This window comes from Rhinolophus sinicus, linkage group LG01 (genome assembly GCF_036562045.2).
Source record: "Rhinolophus sinicus isolate RSC01 linkage group LG01, ASM3656204v1, whole genome shotgun sequence".
In the NCBI taxonomy this organism is placed as follows: Eukaryota; Metazoa; Chordata; class Mammalia; order Chiroptera; family Rhinolophidae; genus Rhinolophus; species Rhinolophus sinicus.
Genome location: NC_133751.1, coordinates 113,171,058 through 113,189,491, shown reverse-complemented (window position 1 = coordinate 113,189,491; position 18,434 = coordinate 113,171,058). Strand labels below are relative to the sequence as shown.

The 18,434-nt window shown below is 38.2% G+C and overlaps 1 pseudogene; it reads right to left on the bottom strand.

Moving 5' to 3' along the window:
- Positions 1–1,570: 1,570 nt before the first annotated feature.
- LOC109436218 (cAMP-regulated phosphoprotein 19) lies at positions 1,571–2,415 on the bottom strand (annotated as a pseudogene).
- Between the last annotated feature and the right edge of the window lie 16,019 nt (positions 2,416–18,434).

Here is an 18,434-nt window from a genome sequence, read left to right as displayed (position 1 = left end):
GGTAGCAATATTTACATCAGACAAAATAGACTAAAACAAAGGCTATAACAAGAGACAAAGAAGGATCCAGCAATTCCACTTCTGATTATTTATCCAAAGAAATCCAAGACATTAAATTGAAATGATGTATGCATCCTTATATTCATTGCAGCACTATTTACAATAGTCAAGATAGGGAAGCAATCTATGTCTCTATGTCTCTATTGATAGATGAATGGACAAAAACAAATTTGGTACATATATACAATGGAATATTACTCGACCATAAAAAAGAATAAGGACGTCATAGAAATGGCAGCAGTGAAGTGGGCTCCTTGACTTCTCCCCTGAAAATTACCACAAATTGGACATCTATAACTCATCAAAAAATTATCTGCTCATCACACAGAACAGCTAAGAGACTCGCATGAGGATTACCTGAAGGTGGAAAAACTGGGCAAGCAGGGGAAGAGGGAAGGGAGCAGCATGGAGATGCACCCTGCATCCGTGGCTGTGCAGACCTGGGGCCCCGGGATGCAGACCAGAGATTGCAACAGCCAGGCAGTGGACTCCCTCCCTGTACCCCACAGTTCTGCTGAGAGATCAGCATAGAGGATGGTGGTGTCCAGTGTTCAAAGCAGAAACCTCAGCTGAGAACTGTGGCTGGGCTCTCCTCGTCAGACAGAAAACAAACTCCATACCTGGACCCCTACGCCTACTTTCCCACCGCTCTCCCACCCCTACCCTCCAGAGTCTTAAGCTGGTCCTTGAACAGAGAGTCCTGTCAGATTACAGAAGAGCTGTAGCCCTCAAGAGCTGGAAAAAGCTGGTTTGCAGCTGTGACCTACAGAAGAGGCTGGGAAGAATGTGACACTCCTGGGCTGGCCAGGCACTTGCCTCCCCACCCCAACCCTAAAACCCAGGAGACCTGCCCACAGGGAAGAAGCCCACCTCCTGGTGTCAGCCCTCATTTCTGTAGCCGAGAGCAGAAACTGCATTAACTTTATAAAAACTACCAACCCTATAGCCCCACCCATCTAGAATTTCATTGCCAGGGTCACTCTGGGTGTCAGGTGGCCAGCTCTGCCTCCATAAGACACAGTGGAGTCTTTGTACAGCAGAGGACAACCTGGAGATAGCTTGGTGGGCTTAAGCCAAGACTGGCGCTGCTTTTTTAAAAATTTTATTTTATTATTATCATTTTATATATTCCCCTTCTCTCTCTCTTCTCTCTTCCTTCCTTCCTTTCTTTCTTTTTTTTTTTTTTTTTTCTTTCCTTGCTCTACTTTTCCTCCTTCTTTCCATTTTTATGTATTGATTTTTTTGGAGTGGTGTTGCTTTCCTTTTTAAATTTAATTATTAAAATTTTTCAGAGGTTGTGCAAAACTTGTATTTACAAAAATGGCACAAAAGTGAATTCAACAGTCGATGCACATGCATACTTCATTCACATCTTTAACAACAAAAGGTATTCTAACTATAGAACCGAATGTTAGCATCAAGGGCAGCTGTTAAGCAAGAGGGTCCCATAAGTTACACCAGAACGGGCAAATATTGCCCAAATAAACTTCTATTGTTAAAGCTGAACAGGTTTAAGGCCATTCAAGTTCAAGCACAGAAATACAAATTTTTTGGAGCCCGATCTATTTGTGTTTGAAATATGTGACCTTTCTTCCAACTTGTGGTCTTAAACTTCTGTTTTATAAAATCCGAAAGGATAACACAGAAGAAAAACAATATAGTAGAGGTTATATTAAATAAGAGTAACACACAAAGCTGTAATTAACATGAAATAAAGAAAGCCAAAACATTAAAATTGTAAAACTTGCTTGGTAGTTGTTAGGACCAGTTCTACACTAAAGAGTTAGGTAATATATACAATTATTTTCAAGTAGATTACTTTATGTTGCTCTAACATGTTTTCATCAGTGCACTGTGAAACTAATAAAAAACTCTACACATGTGTCTTCCCTTACAATAGCAGCACACACTACCGCTACCTGCAAAGCTGTCGCTCTCAAATGACTTAGTGAATGAAAGGAAATAAAAAGCGGGGAAGTAACATAGTAAGGAAAAATAATGGGAATTAGAAGATTCATGCAATTCAGCTCTTTTAATCAGCCAGCCAGCTTGCTAGCGACAAGGGATGGTTTCCGCTGGGAAGGTCCTGTGGAGTGGGAATGTGGTCACCAGTAACCTCTGTCTTATCCGGGGCTACAGTAGGAAGGTGCTTGTTCTCCATTTTTGCTTTAGCCATGTTGTAATCCCCAGAATAAAAATATTTTTGCCCTTTCTGCAATCGTTTCCTTAAGAAATCTGAACCTCCAGGCTTTTGTCCCAGATGAGGATTCCTTGTTTTTAATTTTGCTTCTTCAGCTTTCTCTGGACTAGTTACTTTGTCTTCCATTTCCTTCTGTTCCTCCGCTGAGGCTTCCACGGACATACTGCTCCCTCTGCAGAGGAGACACTTACCCCTCTTCTCCGGCTCTGCGATGCCAAAGCACTTCCTTTCTTTCTTACGCTATTTTTTGTTTTGTTTCTTTTATTTGTTTGTTTGTTTTGTATTTCTGATATTTTTGTTTGCGTTGAATGTTGGTTGTTGGTTATTTTTACATGTGAGTGTATTTGTTTTTTTTTGTTGTTGTTGTTGTGCCTTTTGATTTGTTTTGTTCTGAAATCACCCTGCACCCGGGGCCAGCCCAAGAAGCACAGAATCAACGCACCCACAGTCCAACTCCAGACCAAACCGGAATATTACCAAGTTTGACCTACAAGTGACACACCCAGAGGGAGTTCTCTACAGGCACAAGAGCACATAGGGGCCAAGCCTCATCTGAGGGATCAACCCTCACACAGCAGCTCGTACACTGTGGGCATAGCCAATTCTCACAGCTAGGCAGCATGGGAGTCAATCCCACCTACTGACAAGCCAAAAGCAATGAAAGCTCAACTTCAACAGGAGAATACACACAACACAAGGGATATTTCTGGAACACACAAACAGGAGAATAGGGAGACTGCAATTCAAATATAAAGGACACGTACTACATAAGTCCATCCTGCAAAGACTGAGAGACCTAGGGCATCTACCTAATACATCGAAGCAAGCACAAATAGACAGCCAGAATGAGGAAACAAAGAAACATCTCCCAAATAAAAGAACAGAAGAAACCTCCAGGACTGGAACTAAATGAAACAGAGGTAAACAACCCATCAGAGACAGAGTTTAGAACACTAACGATAAGAATGTTTACAGAACTTAGTGAGAACATAGAGATGGATAGAGAAATCATAAAAAAAAAACAAAAAAAAAACAAAAAAAAAACACACCCCACTTAGAGCTAAAGAATACAATAACTGAAATAAAGAACACACTCGAAGTAATTAACAGCAGGTTAGATGAAGCAGAGGATTGAATCAGCAATTTAGAAGACAAGTTAGCAGAGATCACCCAACCAGAACAACAAAAAGAAAAAAAAAAGAATAAAAAACAATGAAGATGGTTTAAGAGACCTGTGGGATAACATCAAGCGCAACAACATATGCATCACAGGAATACCAGAAGGAGAACAGCGAGAGTAAGGCATAGAGAACATATTTGAAGTAATAACGACCTCACATTTCTCTAACCTGGTGAAGGAAACCAACATACAAGCCCAGGGAATGCAGAGAGTTCCAACCAAAATGAACCCAAACAGTTCCATACCAAGATACATCACAGTAAAAATGGCAAAGGTTAAAGACAAAGAGAGAATCCTAACAACAGCAAGAGAAAGACTGCAGGTTACATACAAGGGTGTTCCCGTAAGACTAACAGCTGACTTTTCTACAGAAACTTTGCAGGCCAGAAGAGAGTGGCAGGAGGTAGTCAAAGTGATGAAAAACAAATGCTTACAACCGAGATTGCTTTATCCAGGAAGGCTGTCATTTAAAATTGAAGGAGAGATAAAGAGCTTCCCAGAAAAGAATAAGTGAAAGGAATTCATTACCACTAAAGCCAGCATCGCAGGAAATGTTCAAAGGGCTTCTTTAAACAGAAGAAAGATGAAAACAAACAAACTAAAGAAGTCCAGAAACACAAATAACAAAATGGCAATAACTATGTACCTATCAATAATGACTTTAAATCTAAATGGATTAAATGCTCCAATCAAAAGACATAGGGTGACTGTTTCTGATTAGTTTGTTCATTTATTCTATTGGGGGTGGGGATGAGGGAAAAGGTGAGGGGATTAGAAAGCACAATAGGTAACCACAAGATGGCCATGGGGATATGAAAGACAGTTTGGGGAATACAATCAATAATGTTGTAAAGATGTTGTAGGATATCTGATGAACACATGTCTTACTAGGGAGATCACTTCATGGATGGTATAGGTACCTGACCACTGCAGTGTACACCTGAAGCTGAAGCTGAATAATAATGAATGTCAGCTATAATTTAGTTGTACTAAGTTATACAACTATACAACTATACAATATATAGTTATATACAACTATAATTTAGTTGTACTCCACACAGGATGTGGAGTACAGCATAGGGAATAGTCAGTGGAACTGTAACAGTTATACATGATGTCAGAGGGGTAGTCGATTGGGGGAAGGAGTTATCACTTTGTGGGGGGTTAAATGTCTAACTATACATTGCTTTGTACACCTGAAACTAATAAAGAAAAAAGAAAGAAAATACAAACACAACTAAGTGTAAGAAGTAAAAAATCTGAAGCAGAAATAAAGTAATGAAACAGTAAAATTCATAAATCATGTAGTTATTTCATATAAAAAAGAAAGAAAAATCTCTAACAAATAAACTTTAAGAGATAAAACAAACACACTTTAACAGATAAAGCAAATACACATACCTTTTTTTATTAGTATCTGAAAGGACTAAGTACAAAAATTAACAGACATTGAAAATCAAAATCAAAGTAAATATGTATAAACTGACAACTAAGATACAACCTGAGAATGTTATCAGAACTGTGGTTGACCTTCCAGCCTTGCCATGAATCAGAATACAAACAAGTTAAAAGCCAAGACGAGGACAAAATTGCATGCAAGGAATAGATTCAGAAGCAATGTGCAGAACAAAGATGAAAATTAGTGAATTCCTGGTAAGAGACATGGAAATTTCCCTAAGCCATAAGGACATAGCCGGCATTTATTGTTAATCATCATCCATCACCCAAGGCTGGACTTCCCTACTCTATAAAACTCCCTCAAATGAAACTTCTTCAGCTCCTATCTAAACCGTATCATTTGGAAACAGTACTTTACCACATGCATGTGAATTTCATCTCAAATTGATGGAAGCAGTAATTCTCAAGCATCCTCCAGAGAGCCTATCACAGTGGCAACTACATATCATTGTTTTTCTTGAACTTGTTTGTAGATTGGGCTCTGTGACAGATTGTATTTTCTAAAGATGGCCCCAAGTTATCTCCCATTCCATATGTTCTTCTTAAATCTTTCCACTCCCTTATTGATATTGGATTTGACTCCTCTCCCCTTGAATCTGGGCAAACTTGTGACTTGTTTGTAACCAACAGAATGTTATACAAGTGACTCTGCTTTTGAGGCAAGGCAGTAAAAGGTGATGTAGATTCCACCTTCTTCCTCCAGACACTTGCCTTTGGAACCCTGCAACACCATGTAAGAAATACAGCTACCATGAGACCACTTTGTTGTGAGGAAACCCAAGCTAGTTAAGAGAGAGAGAAGACTACATGAAGAGAAAGATGCATGGCCAACTCTGCTGTTCCAGTTATGATAATAAAATAAGAGTTGTTGTTTTAAGCCACTAAGATATGGAGTGATTTTTTTTTTTAAATTTAGCAATAGTAAGTGGAAGAGATTTTTATCATGGCTTGAATAAGGAGGCTCCTACTTAATCATTGCTGTGCTGGTAAATGTTTAACAACCACCTCTCTGGAGTGGAAAGCCCTGATACACATAGTACAGTAAGTCCTCACTTAATGTCATCAATAGGTTCTTGGAAACTGCAACTTTAAGTTATATCAACTTTAACTTATATTTTTGATAGGCTAATTGATATGAACCACAGTTAAGTTCCTATGGCATATTTCTGGTCACAGAACCATCAAACTTATAAAAACTCCAAGCACTTCTAATATTAAATATTTAAATAAATGTGAGATATACATACATTCAAGAAAGATCAGTATAAACAATTCAGATCATTCTTTTCTAACCATTCATTACAGTTTAGGGTCAGAGGTGGCTGGAGCCTATTCTGGCAGCTCAGGGAACAAGGCAGGAGCCTACCATGGACAGGACACTTATCCATTTAAGGACACACACACGCACGCATGTTCACACACACACACACACACACACACACACACACACACACACGCTGGGATAAGATAGACATGCCAGTTCACTCAATGCACACATCTTTGGGATGTGGGAGGAAACTGGAGTTGCTGGATAAAACCCGTGGGGAGACATGGGGAGAACGTGTGAAGTTCACACAGACAGTGGCTCTGGATGGGAATTGATTTTCTTCTCATCAATTACAACAAAATGAGATGTTTAATGAAACAATGTATTTGAGGACCTGCTGTACCTGCTGATTACCTTGGTGTAATCTCAAGCTGCTAATGTGATGTCACTGGAAGTAGAGTTGGAAAGAGTTAAACGAGAGCACACTGTCGTAGTCTCCCACCACACAGACACAATAAATGGCAATAGCCTCAATAGGTACTAGGACATTGTCGAAAATAATTTTAAAATGGTGAATTGCAAGTTTGTCTTTGTTTTAACATAATTTACTTAATTTAAGCATATACAATTTAATATTCAATAATAGCTGTGTCTAACGACCAGCTTACAGAATGCCTGAGAAGTTAGCTACCAGCTCCAGCACTCCACTGTGCTTACCCTTCTCTATTAGTCTGTGTGTTTTTCAGCCCTGTCACAAACACTGGAGCTCAGTGGAACCATTTCAAATGACAGATAAGATCCTTTTTGCTCATACTATGTCTCACGCCTGGCATCAAATCCATTCATTCTCCCAGCTTGTCTTGCTGACTTCCGTTGTTTAACTGATCTTGGGCAATCTAATTCTCTATAATCATCAAAATCAAAATCCATACCCCAAATCACTTAACTGGGATTTATTACTAGTATTCCTCACTAGTATTTGATTTATAAAAAACTGAAATCAACATCTTTTGCATCACCCCTTCCCTTCTTTTATCTTCTTTATTTTATTTAATATCATGATGAGAGCCCTGATCCCTGAGTATACTTGAATTACACTCTCTCTTCCCATGTCTAGTCACCAAGAAGTCCTGTAATTTTACGGGCTTCAGGTTTCTCAGCTTCATTTACTTCTCTCCACTTCAGATGTGACTGCCATAGTCCATGTATTGATTTTTTCCTTGTTAGATTATTTCAGCATCTCCCCAAGCCACCTCCTTAGGCTGTTCCCATTCTCCCAAGGTTGTGAGGATCAGTAACATATCACAAATACTCCTTCTATGTGATTTCATTATCTAGTGGAGACAGAGGAGTCCCCTTGGGTTTATATGCATGCCTCCAAATATGCAGTGTCTTAACTCAGATTACATATTACTCTGACAAATAGCCTGAATTTTCCTTTTGACCAGTACCTACCTGACTTGTAGAATTCCACCACAGACCAGCTAATTTAGATTGTTCATAGCTCATTTCAGAGCCATTACTTTGTATTTATATACTCCAGCTAACCCAACCAATAGAAATTGAAATCTAAAAGATATTTGCTATTGTCTGGAGATTAGTCCTAATTTTTCTCCCATGGAAATCACCATGGGGTAGAGCTATAGAAATACAGTTATGGACAACAAATTTATTGTCTCAGGAAATGATTTCTGAGGGAGTTCTGTCACTTTGATTAACCTCATAACAATAGAACCATATGGGTCCAAATTCTATGTATATCAAATTAAAAAGAAAATCAGTTGTCTTATCTACATTCCACCTCTGAGTTATAGCATTTAATTTAAGTGACAGTGGATGCACAAGCAAAAGTACCTTGGATTTTTTAAAATTAGTCTTAAACCAGATACACAGTATTTTAATATTAATCTTAAAGTACTTAGCTTCAGTACAAGCTGCTAAAATGAATACAATTCATTGGAACATAACAGAAGATAGAAAAGTTAAATGATCTGAAATACATTTTACATGAGATTTCCACTTTCCAATAAACCTTCAGAAAGCATGATCATATTCTACAGGAAGGAATATATTATAGTCACATTGAAGATTTCAATAACTTCTGATGTTCACAACAGATTATTTAGATGTTTATAACTGAAAGGAAATGTTTTCCATCAAATTCTGCTGAGTTACGTTTTCTAGGGTTGTTTTTCCAATACAATTCCATACAGTATAAAAAACAATTTTTCTTAGAAAGGATAATAGAGTTTACCGAAAGATATTCACGTGCTTAATTCCCATATAGAGAGCTTTTTAGTTCTTTAAACTCTGGATCAATACAAACAGCAACATGCAAGTTATTTTCCGTGTTGTGGTGCCTGCCTACTGAAGGCTATTTTGACCTTGTCAACCATGCCTGAGTGTTGACAGCCTCCTGTTTGTCAAAGGCATAATTGCCACTTGCAAGACTTTACTACTTCACCTGAAAAAGAAAAGATGACTTTTCCACATGACTGTCATGGGACTTGTCATGCCACTTTGTTCTAATTGTTTCCCATACAGAACGGCATGGATTCTGAGCTTTGGGTAACAAATAAATTGTGGTAAAATATTTTAGAGTATTACTTAGATTCTCATGGTTACTGCTTTACCAAGAGCATTTATTTATTTATTCACTACCTGTCCATGTCTACATGAAATATTTATTTTAATAATGGTTGAAACTTACTGAGCATTTACTATATGCCAGGCCCAGGACTCAGCAGTTCACATATTACCTCATATATATTCCCCTGCAACCATATGAGGCATAGGTGCCATTACTATGTCTATTATGCAGAGGAAGAAATTTGGATTAAAATAATATTCATGTGGCCAATATTTTTTTCTCTCCACCAACCATCAGCTTTTAGAAAGAAATATTGAGTCCTAAAATTAGTAGAGAAAATGATTTCCAACATCTTGTATAAACACTATTGCAGATTTAGCAAATAAAAATATATAGCATGCCCATTTATATTTAAATTTCAATAGAAATTATTTTTGTGTATGTAAGTATGCCTCATGCAATATTTGGGACACATTTGTATTAAAATTATTCATTGTTAATAACCTTAAATAAGCATTCTGTATTTTATCTGGAAACACTACCTATAAAGCTAGTTCAGTCTTCTAAAATTGGATCCCATTAATGTCTTCCCTAGGCAAGGCTTATCTAGACCTGTGCAGGCCAAAGTCATTTGTTGTACTCTCAGCTTTGCTCCCAGCCAACCTGTGTAATGTAGGATTGTTCATGTGTCTTTATTGGAGCTCACCTGCAGTATTCTGCAGGTTCCCCACCTAACTAGGTCCCTCCTGTCTGCAGTGAGAAAGACTTTTGCTTCTAGGTCTCTCTTTCCACAGTGCCCTGTGTCAGCTCTGTTGTCTGTACTTTTGGTTCCTGACCCAGTTTATATCTCCTGTTGTTCCTTAAAGCCTTTGTGTTTCTTTTGGCCTGATTGCTGGTTGGCTCTGCTTGCACCAAGCCTGCCACAGGGTTTGCATTTCACCCTTGGGCTTTGTGAGACACCATTTTCATCATTTCCTCAACAGATTTAGGGAGTATTTTCAGAGCTGCACATGAACTCTAGACACTGAAGAGACTGAAATGAAGAACTCGTGGGACCAGTGTGAAGGGACTATGACAGATTCAATATTATCAAAATAGCAACACATAACACAGTGGGGACGAAAGGGAAAAGGACTAGAAAGGATGGACATAAGCACAGGTAGATACATGGAGGTTTCGGGTCAGTGTTTACAACAGTGATAGCTGAAAACACATATCAATTACTGTCTTCCAGTTGGTCTCTCTCTACATACAAATGTCTTGACAAATTTGAATTAGTTCTTATTGGAAGGGCCAGGAGAATGGTGAGGCAAGCAAGGCACCTAGGGCACATTTAAGAAGTCCCTCATTCTTAGGGATCAACCCTGCACTTGAATTATCCTGAAATGAGCCACCTCCTTAAAAGTTATGCCCTAGGCACCTCACTTGCCTCTCCCAAGCCTCAGCCATGTGGTTGAACTGTCTTCTGCCCTACACAGGTGTTGATTTTTTCTAAGATTGCCACTGAATCTTAACCATGTAAAATGAGCATGCATGGAAATTTATTTAATACCATTTCTGGAAAGAGCTTTAATTCAATTCAAAAAAGAGCAACATCTCCTTTATCAATCAGTAAAATGAAGTTGCAGAAATGTACAGTCCCTAAATGTTGACACTGATTCCATACCTAGTATTCACTTATTCTTTCTAGTTAAAAGTAAGTCAAATAGAATACATCCCATTTTGAAACCACAGTGTAGAGGAGCAAGGGTTAGAAAGATCAGAGAACTGGACTCCAGTGCCAGCTCTGTCACCCTCTGCATAACCCTGTATGGATAAATTCAACTCTTTGAGACAATTTCTTCACATGGGAAATGGTTAAATAACTACAGGGGGGAAAAAAAGTGGTGCTAAGATTTTTTTTAAATAGTGATTTATAATTGACTGAGACTTAGAGAGTTCATAAGAGATAATAGCTCTCTTACCTCCTCTGTTTTGGCAACAATTTATTTTATTTTAGGTTAATTAAATTTAATTTCTTATATGAATATGATAGTACACAAAACCCTGTATCAAAAACCATCTGTGTTTGCAAAGGAGAAACAGCAATAGACTTGAAGCCAGAAACCTTGGATTTGAGTCTTAAATTAACCCAACACTAATTCAGGTGAATCACTCTGACCTAGCTTCATCATCCACGCAAAAAAAAAAAAAAATGCATGTAGGAAAAACTTTTCTTCACAAATATTTCATTAATTAGCCTGTAGTCAAGTCTGCTGGGGAAAAAAAAAAACCCACAAAAAAAACAAACAAAAAAAAAAAACTGTTCAGATCTCATTATAGTAACATTTGTAAAATGATTTTGGTCACATTTGTCAAGAATTTTTGAGCATTTTTATTTTTGAAATCAACTGTTCATCATAATAATTTGTGATCATTAGCAAGAGAACTCAAGCTGAGACCAATCAAAATTAACTTAGAACAGCTAAATCATCATGGTGTATTTAGACTCTTAAGATATAATATATGGCTCTTTTTAAGTGTTTAAGCCTGGGATAGTTTGCCATGCAACAATAGCATCCTTTGGAATCTGGTACATCTCCTACTGATTCTCAGATTTCCCTAATGCTCCTGGTCCAAAGTCATTTCTCCTTCTGAATGTCTATGGCTGCAGGATGTCCACCACAAACTGATGATTAATACCTTGGGACACATGACTGTATTTTTATATCCCTAATCTACTGGTAATTGCCTTGTTTAAGAGAATCAAGTTCTATTTAAACTAATAGTCCCTAACCCATTACTTTATGCAGATCAGGAAATATGTAAATATTTATTCCTTTGATTAATACACCTTTTTGTTCAAACCCCATCAGAATGTTTTTTAGGGGAAAAAGAGGCATTATATTTGTTCTATAGCACTAGCTCTCGGTCATTTGATTAAATTGAATTGGGGTCAGGTCTTGGCTTTGGTGTTCTTAAAAATATCCCAGGTGGGTGTAATGTATATCCAGGATTAAGGATCACTGCTTTCAGTTTGGCTCTGAGTGGATTAAGTCTTTAGGAGATTTGTTTTAAAGGTGTTCATTCTGCTTTGTTCACTTACTCTAGGTAGAAATCATTGACTTTCACTTACTAATTGCTCAGTTTTCAGTTTATTGATATTCTTCTGCCCCAATTATTTCCCGTCTCATTCCTGTTCCCAAGCAGACCTATATGAAACCCTTGTCTTTCTTTATATTTTAAATACAAACAAATCCTTTAAAACCAAATTGATTCAGCAGTGGAAAAGAAAATAGCACCAAGTGGCATGTTAGTATTTTTATAATTCTGAGTGAGCAGCCCATTTTAAATGATTGAATTCATCACACTGCAATTTACATCTAGTGCTAACTAATGAAATAATTAGTTTCAACATCAATTCAACCCTTTTTCCTTTTTCATACACCCTCATCAGCTTCATCTTGAATGTTTTGCTACAAAATTTATCTGCCATACTACTGGCTGTACCATTACTGGGATATTCTTATAGATTACTTAAAAGACAAATACAAGAACAAAGAAAGGTCAGGAAGTTCATTGCCATGATCAGTTTAGGTCTAAAAGTATTGCAATGACCATATTTTAAAGTGAAAATAATTTGATTAAAAAAATAATATTGGTCATATAGATCCAAGATGGCAGAGTAGATAGTTGTTGGGCTTGTCTCATCCATGAAAACATCAAAATTACAACTAGATTATAGAAAAATCAACCTGAGAACCATCTGAAGTCTAGCTGAAGAGAAGTTTTATGACTAAGGATATAAAGAAGAAGCCAGTTGGGGCTGGTAGGAGGGATGGAGACATGAAACGGGCTGGTCCCACAACCAGGTGTGGCAGTTGAAAATCAGGCAGGATATCTTGGCCACAGAGGTTCCCCATGAAGGAGCAGGGGACCCCAGCCTCACACCAGGCTCCCCCACCCAGAGTACTGGTGCTGGAAAGAGGAGCCCCCACAACTTCTGGCTGTGAAAAACAATGGGGATTCTCACCATCTGGGTGGGCAAAAGAAGTAGACACACAAGCCCAGAAAGTACAGAGAGTCTCAAAAAAGATGAACCCAAACAGGCCCACACCAATACACATTATAATAAAAAAGGCAAAGGTTAAAGACAAAGAGAGAATCCTAAAAGCAGCAAGAGAAAGGCAACTAGTAACTTGTAAGGACGTTCCCGTCAGACTGTCAGCTGATTTTCCAACAGAAACTTTGCAGGCCAGAGGAATTGGCATGAAATATTCAAAGTGATGAAAGCAAGGACCTACAAACAAGACCAATCTGCCCAGCAAAGCTGTCATTTAGAACCAAAGGACAGAAAAAGAGCTTCTGAGACAAGAAAAAGCTAATGGAATTCATCACCACTAAACCAGCATTACAAGGAATGTTAGTGGGACCTCTTTCAGATGGAAAAAAAAAAAAAAATCAAAAACATAAATAATAAAATAGCAATAACTACATATCTATCAATAATTGCTTTCAATATAAGTGCATTAAATGCTCTAATAAAAAACAATGGGTGGCTGAATGGATACAAAAGCAAAACCCTTATATATGCTGCCTACAAGAGACTCACTTCAGATTGAAAGACACAGACTTTAAGTAAAGGGATGGGAAACGTTATTTCATGAAAATGGAAACAAAACAAACAAACAAACAAAAAGAACTGGACTAGCAATACTTATACCACACAAAATATAGTTTAAAACAAAGGCTATAACAAGACACAAAGAAGGACCCAGTAATCCCACTTCTGGATATTTATTTGAAGAAACCCAAACCCTACTTGGAGGAGATGTGTGCATCCATATGTTCATTGCAGCAATGTTTACAATGGCCAAGATGCGGAAGCAGCTTGGATGTCCATAGATGGAAGAATGGATAATGAGTAGGTGGTACGTATATACAATAGAATATTACTCGGTCATGAAAGGGAATGGGTTCTCACCATCTGCAGCGGCTTTGATGCACCTGGAGGGTATTGTGCTGAGTGGAGTGTCAGATAGATGCAATGTGATTTCACTTATATATGGAAACTAAAGAATAAAACAAACAAACAAACAAAATGGAAACAAACTCATAGTTACAGAGAACATTTTGATGGTTGCCAGATGGGAGGGGGTTTGGGATTGTGGGTGAAAAAGGGAAGAGATTAAGAAGTACAAATTGGTAGTTACAAAATAGTCATGGGGATGTGAAGTAAAGCATAGGGAACATAGTGAATAATATGATAATAACTATGTATAGTGCCAGGAGGGTGCTAGACTAGTCAGGGGGACCACTTCTTAAATTATATAAACATCTAATCATATGCTGTACACCTGAAATTAATATAAAATAATATTGATTGTCAACTGTAATTGAAAAAAAAAAATTAAAGGAGGGGAAAAGGTGAAGGAGAATAAAAGGTCCAAATTTCCAGATATAAAACAAATAAGTCATGGGGATATAATATATAGCACAAGAAATATAGTCAATAATATTGTGATACCATGGTACGGTGTCAGATGTTTGCTGGACTTATCATGGTGATCACTTCTCTAAGTATATAAATGGTGAATAACTATTGTGTTCATCTGAAATTAGCATAATATTGTATGCTAACTGTATTTTTAATGAAAATCTTTTAAAAATGAAAATATTGGCATTTTTTTCTTTCGTGCATATTCTCAAATATAATACATGCGTACTTAAATATTGACTATCTATATTGAATCCGCATGTGAAACCTATTTGAAGTCATAATATATTAGATTTGTTTTATTTTAGAGATGATTAAAATACAAAGACCTGTTTAGCTATCCATTTTTTGGAGCTTAACCAATGTTGAATCTGGCAAACTTCAGATAGCAGGTATCATTGTTACATAATAATAGTCAGTAAACCTGTTGTTTACAGTGGTTCTGTTAATTGTCTTATACCTGCATTCTGTTCTGGTTTGAAGCACACTTTGGAATATAATGTGTTTATTAATTTTCAATAATCATTCACAGTATCCTAAAATTTCAGAAAATTCCTTCTTGCATCAGTGTAAAAAGTGCTTGATTTTCTAGCTTTTTCCTGGCTTCCTAGCAGAACTGGGGTTTAATGACTGAATTAGTAGTAAGAGAAGAAAATTTGTGGACTAATTCATGTGCCTGTTCCTTCCCTTGTTAGCTCTCTGACCTTGGGTACATTGCCCAAATTTCCTGAGCCTCAGATTCCTCAGAGAGCTGGCTCTGAAGTGTGGATCCCACAAAGGCCTATGGGACCCAGCCATCACACGGGGCCCTTAGAAACACATGGGAGAGAAGATGCAGTGTATGTGTGTTTAGGGGAAGGGTGGGGTTCTTGGTCCTCAGCCTCTTTTCAGTAGTCAGCCCCCAAAAAATGATAATTTGTCACTAAGTAATACTACATATATTCATTAGTTTCCTTTCCATTCAGCTGAAATTATAGGTACTAAAGATGTTCACACTGGTTTTTCATAAAAAACCAAAAGTCCAGAACTATTAGTCATATGTGCTTTTGATAAATAAAGTTAATTTTTATGTTTGAAAAATGTCATGATGCTTAAATCTTGAAAGTCTTAGAACGGAGATAAGGGAAACAGTGGTGAAATGTAAACTACTGACCCAAACCTAAGGCTTGAACATTTAGAATCTGTGGCTACATAATGCTACCTAATAATTTAATATTTTATCTCAATTACCTATCATCCTTCTATTCAATAGGAAAAAAAAAAAAGCAGATCCTAGGAGAGTTACCTCTACTCACTTCACAATGACAATGCTACCAAATGCTATTTTCTCCTTTCTATTTCAAGGTTCTCAGTTACACTTTATCTCACTGAATTCTCGCAACACAGTTGAGGCTTCATGGACAAAATTAAGACAGATGAGGTAGCTGACACCCAGGAAAACTAAGAAGATTTTGTGAAATCAGAGAATTAAGTGACTGTCTTTGGGCTAGATAGAACTAGGGTTTTGATTTGACAAAGGCAGTTCCAATTGACACACATGTGACACAACATAATTATTAAACAATCTCCCTCATCCCCAAAAGTGCTGGTCCCATGTTTACCCTACCTGTATAACGCACCCACAGAGCCCCAGTCCCATGCCTGTCCCACTCACCACACTGGATTTTGATGTATCTGCTCCTTCAGGAAATGAACTTTCCAGCTCAGCCAGGACTGCTTTCCCTGCTGCAGAGCAGAAGAGCTAGCCCTCTGGGTATGCGTTGCCACCTCTGCATTTACAAAGCTTCTGCTTCAAGTTACTACCAAGAGTATTAATTTCTCAGACAGCAGGCCAAATGATGTCCTGAAGTATGTTTGATTTTTTCTGTCAGTATTTTTCTCCAGAGCTGCAGTCTACAAAAGTTGAAAGCATTACCGTAATTGCATAAGAAAGATGAAAGAACTGGCCATTTCTACTCACTGGACAGTTTAACAGATCAAGTGAATTGCATTAAATTGGATTGCATTATTAATAAATAGTAAATGTTTTTTACTAAGTATTCATAGTTTCATTTCACTTTTGTGTTTTCTTTAAAATTTGCATTTGAATTTACACCATGTATTCCTGTGAGCACAGCACACCGTGCTGGTGGGTTCAGGCTAAAGTTTGCAAGCTGTACTGAGTTCGGTCTGGGTCTTACGAGCACCAGGTGGGTGAGTGCACACAGCAAACAGTGGACAGAGTGAATGGAGCCCAGCAAGCCAGTCTGCAGTTCAGTTTGGAAAATGAAGTATGACTAAAGACAAATCATCCTACCTGTGGATAGAGCTTCATGTTTCTTATATTTGTTTGAGTCTTCTGATATCTTTGAAATAGAAACAAGCCAGGTGTTACCAAAAGTCTTTAGATGTAGAAATCAGGTGTTAGTTCTGTGGTCAACCTGATGAGCAAGTTCAGCCCAAGACCACACAAAAGAGAACCTGGGGATGATTATTGCGCATGCATGTGGGTGAACAGCTGCCCTGCTACATAAGGTGCCTTCACACTTTTCCTTAGTTTTCTTTTTTTTTTTTCCTGTCCAGCACCATTTTTCCTGAAGTACCTCTATTTGTCCATTGAGGCTTTCCAGCATTTCTTCTAATTGAATTATCTTCCCTAGTCAACTTCTCCTTCTATGCAGGCCATACAGCTGATCTCCAACTATGGCCAGGGATCTCCAAGAGATCTTGACCACACACATGTGAGGGACCCACCTGGGGCACACAGGTCCTAGTCTTGTGGAGCACATGGACAGAGCCTGCCTTGAAGCAGCCTTCTCTTGGCACTGGGAACATCAGAATAACAGAAGAGATATAGCCTCTGGCCTCACAAAGCTTCCAGCCTCCTTGGGTAAGCAAGCATTAGGAAAATAAATTTAAGTGTTAGGTGTCAATGAAAAAGAACATCCAGCCTAAGAGAAAACTTAAAATACTTTATTTGAGCCAAACTGATGACAATTGTTGAAAAGCAAAATCTCAACGCGTTGAGAAAATACTCTGGAAAAGGATGATTTTGCAACTTACTTTACACATTAGAATTGAGGGAGAAGGGTTACCTGAAAGTGATTGGTCCTGGATTAAGGGGAGAAAGCAAAGCAGGGAAATCTCTGGGACTGGATAAAAAGTAAACTGGAGAGACAGACACTTCTTTACTTCTTTTACATTGGTGGGTACAGGATAGTTAATAGCATTTTACAGCACATAGACATTGCAATCAAGGAACAAGAACAACAAGGGATTCTGTTGTTTCCTGCTCTGGTGTGGTTGGTTGTGCCCTGGGAGGTCCAGTAAAAGGGATTACTGTGACATTCCAAGGGCCTGTTATCTTTATAGATGCAAAAAAATGACAGACAGCCTCACTTAAGGTAAAGACCAACCTTTGTCAAGGAAGCTACAGGCTAAAGATGTGACTTACTGCTATGGCCAAAGTTAGTTAGGAATACTTATGATCCTGTCATCCTTTGTGGTTAATTTCGGTCTCTGAGTTTGTAGGGCCTGTCATGCAGGCCTCCCCTCAGCTTATCAGGTTTAGTATGTGGCCCGTTTATCGTCCACAAAGACAATTCAACCATTCTTATGAAACTAGAGAACAAGGCACCCTACAGCTTATAAAGCTGGGAAGATCGGTCTCTTTGGAAAAATGACAGTTCAGCGAAGACAGGAATAGGAAAGAAAGTTGGTCAAGAAAACTAATCAGGCTTGTGATGACTCCAAGAGAAGATATTTTAACAATGAGATACCCTGGCTCTTTCTTAGTTAAGTCTTTCAAATATCAGCATTTTATTATTTGAGCACATTGATGTGTTGTCACCCAGCCTCATTTCAGGGCTTCTGATTCCCAACATGGGCCCATGTCATAGATCCTACTGCGTATCACCATCTCATTCCCCAAGGATGAGCCACAGGTTAAGTGTTTTTCTGGATTCTATTATTGTCCAGAGAAATACAGTAAGTGACTTAAAAGGCAAATGCCACTTAAGTGTAAGCTGTGACAACACCCCGTGTGGCCAGAGATCAGTACAGGATCAGATCAGCAGCATGAAATGACAGCATATCAAGAAGGCTTAGACGCAGACTCTCCAAGCCAGGCCCTGCTTGCAGCAAGCCCCTGTGGCCTGATAAGTCCTGGCCGCTGCCAGGGACTCTGAACTGACCTGCAGAGTCATCATGTACAGCTGTAGGGGT